Here is a 3,893-nt window from a genome sequence, read left to right as displayed (position 1 = left end):
AGCTCTCGTGGCGTCAAATTGTTATGATTAACACCTGGGACACACGGGAATCGTTTACGCGCAAAATGATTCCTTACGCAAGGTTGATCAGCGCCATGATTCTCCAACAAAATGCATTACCTCAAGACTCACTATGGGTATCCAAGCCCACTGATCAATTCAACTTCGCCTCTATGAGGCGACATTGGAACATAACCGTGAAAGCTTTTGGGCATTTGCACACGGTTGAAGATGAGCAAGGGGATAGTTATCGTTTCAACGACAAAGAGGGTGATGAAGAAGGTGATGAAGAAGGGGGCGATGAGGAGATGCCCGATGTTGAGGAGGACATTGATCCTTCCGGTCCATGGGGACCGAGGCGTAGGTACCGGAAAAAGCATAGGGAAATCTCTGCCAATGTGGCAGATTTTGTGAATCAAAGGCAAATACCGTCGTATCGGTTGTGGAACCGTGGGGATCAAGCAATCTACGACAATGTGTCGGCGGGTATTGGTGAAGCAAGAGAGTACCATGCTAGTCGGAAGGAATGGGAAGAGGCGCAAGGGGCGTACTCACAACAACAATGGGGTTTTCAATCATCTTTCCGCGAGAGGGTGGAAAAGCAGTTGGAGGAACAGCAGCTGCAATATACGTTGCAACAATCACAAATGGAACACATGATACAGCTGCAAGAAGAGGAAAGGGCCAGCAGACAAGCATGGGAGGAAGAGGATGCTAGGCACCGGAATGCACAGGCAGAGTTGGACCAACGCCGATGGGGGGCGTTGGCTTTCTCCAACCAGATGGCGATTAATAATTTCAAGGTGCTCCATGACCAAGAACGCCATCAATGAGATTATCAAGCCGGGCTTCCATATGCTGAACATTCGGGGTGGACTGATTACCCCAACCTTCCTCACCCGCAAGGGCCATCCGATCCAACCCCTCATTGGCCCGAAGCAGTCGGCTCGAGTTTTGTTCCGATGCCGTACCAACCGCCACCTCAACAAGAGTCAAGCCCGATGGATAACTATAGGGATATGTTTGAGGCCCTTACTGGTTATCCGTACCAGCCAAATCCGCCCGTGAACCCGAATGAGAGATATCAGCGGTAGAGGCGAGGTACGTTTTTTGTTGTTGTTGTTGTATATTATTACTTTGTTTTTGTTGTTTTTCATTTTGTTATTTAAATTATCGTCTAATTAAATGAACTTTGTGGGTGTGTTCCCTATATAACCCTCACGAGACCTCTCGTCCTCCCAAGCTATTGGGGGTTTAAAAGGGCTTGTTGCATAAGCTAAATGCAACCGTGATTCCTACGAAAGTGAGTTAGGTTTGTTGTTGTTGTAAAATATTTTCCACATAAATTGAAGTGAAATAACGCATGATTTGGTAACGTGTTCGTAAAAGGGTAGAACTAAGTAACTAACAAATTTTGATGGTTGTGAGAAGCATGCTTCTACACAAGGATTAGAATTTGTAGGTACAACATGTTCGCGGGACAACCATTTTTATGAAGAGACGAAGGATATGAGCATCAAGCGACAAAAATCAGGTGCATGTGTTTCTTTTTACTTTGATTTTTAGCTAAGAATAAGTGGTTTGTATTGTGTATTTTAATTTCCGGGGTGAAAAATTGGGAAGATTAGTCGTGTCACATTCCTTGGGCATTTTTAAAACTCTAGTTCTTACACATTGAGGACAATATGTGTTTCAAGTGTGGGGATGGGGGAGTAGTAAAAATTTTCGAGTTTGACCCGCTCATTTAAACACTACACATTGAGGACAATGTTTACCTCAAGTGTGGGGATGGGGGAAAAATTTCAAAAATTTTTCAAAAAGTTCTTGTCCCAAAAGCGATCATAAAAAAACACAAGTAACTAAGTCAACGAGGGATGTCACAAACCATTTGGTCTTTTGTCATGGTCAAGTTCAAGTTAATAGTATGACGGGTATTTAGTGGGTGGTTATTTGGGAATAATCCGCCTAAGAAACTAGTAGTTTATGCATGTCACATAACATACCCTTCTAGATATGTGAGAATTTGAGCCACTTTTATATCATAGATTACATGTTTGTGTTTCTTTGTTTGAGTGGACCATTAGTCATATATTGTAGAACTTGCAACTTTTGATACGTTTGAGACTATAGACCGAATACAAGCACGAGAATGATTAAGGCATTAGGTAAACCTTTTCTCTTAAAACCATTTATCTATCCTTACCCAAATAAATCCCCTAGTTGCCCAATTTGAGCCTAAACCTTTCGTTTGACCACCTATAGCCCATAACTATAAGCCTTTTCTTTTTAAACCCGTGTGATGAAAATTCGATTTAGGAATTCAAGTTTGTATAGTTGCTTTGAAAAAAAAATCCATCAAAATTAGAAAATGTTATGAAAAAGAGTAAAAAATGAGAAAAATACAAAAAGAAGTGTTAGTAGTCGTTGAATAAAAGGCGAAAGTTGTTGCCTCATAGTTGATAGTTATATCTAGTTTTGTTTAGTTTAGTGGTTGTAATAAAAATCGAATTTTTCATCACCTTAGCCACTTTAAATATCCTATTTCCTACCCTTAACCTAGCCCCGTTACAACCCTTACAAAGACCTTTTGACTTGTGCTTAGTGTTCGTGATCAATAGTGGAGAATGATTGAGTTGCAAGCTTATGCGGGTATATGTTCTAATCGGTTTGAGTGCATATTCTTTGAAGTGCTAATACATTATAAACATTAGCCAATTTGTAAGCCGAGTGGAGAGAACATTGTGAGGGATGTGCATGAACTGTTAGTTTCGCGGGCGGGTTAATCTTGGGTAACCATTTGTGCATCTAAAAGCACGTTACCATTAAATACATTGAATATTGTAAAGAGTTTGAACTTTAGCATGACATTAGACCTTAACCTTTGTCTCGGGAATGGGATGTATATTCGTTGTTCGACCTACGTGAAAGTGAAAAACAGATTTGCTTGAGGGCAAGCAAAAGACAAGTGTGGGGATGTGACACGTGCTTGTAAACTGGTGCTCGTTATTGTTTAACTTAACGTTTTTACGTAAGTTTTAGTTTCGAATAGCCTACTTTTAATCAAGAATGTGTTTTGCAGGTTTGATAGAGTTTAAGGAGCTTTTCGGGAGCTTTACGGATCACCGGGTCGAAAACCGGACCACCGGGATGTGAAACGGATCAACCGGGCTCAAGAAATGGACGAAACAGAAAACCCAACTTCTGGGCACCGTCGCCGACGCCCTTATGGGACGTCGCCGACGGTTTGCACACAATTCCGTCGCCAAGATTTGTCCGTAGGCAGCAACATAGCACGTCGGCCAAAAATGGAGAAGCAAGCACCGTCGCTGACGGGGCTTCAGGCCGTCGGCGACGGCTCCCAAATACTGACGACGCGATTTTGTTCTTTTGGGAGCTTAGAACAATCAAAAAAGGGTTGGTGGGACATCAATTCGGGAGTTACACAATTCTTGGAGGTTTGAACTTCACCTTGGAGCCAATTACCATTATTATTCACCTACCATTCCATCTATCATCCTCTCTACAACCCGAATCAAGAACAATTCACAATCATCTTCTTGATTCGAAACCCTAGCTCCATCAATCCTCCAATCCATCAATCCAATCATCCATTCACCATCATCACTCATCCAAAACCCTACCATTCATCCATCCATCCACCTTCAAGCTTCGCAATGATCCAATTCATGTTTCCAACATCCGGTGATCAAGCTTCTCCGATCATGAGCGGCTAATTTCTAAGAGGTTTCACCCCGGTGTAGGTTAATTGTAAGTCTAGGGTTTAAACATTGTTCTTGGATTGATTTTGTGACAAATTGCTTCTTGATTTGAAACTTATGACAATTGTCTTGCATTTGTATTGAATTCATAAACTGTCGAGTGAAGATTAAATT

Source organism: Helianthus annuus, chromosome 4 (assembly GCF_002127325.2).
Source record: "Helianthus annuus cultivar XRQ/B chromosome 4, HanXRQr2.0-SUNRISE, whole genome shotgun sequence".
Lineage (NCBI taxonomy): Eukaryota > Viridiplantae > Streptophyta > Magnoliopsida > Asterales > Asteraceae > Helianthus > Helianthus annuus.
Note: the sequence above shows the minus strand (reverse complement) of the source record.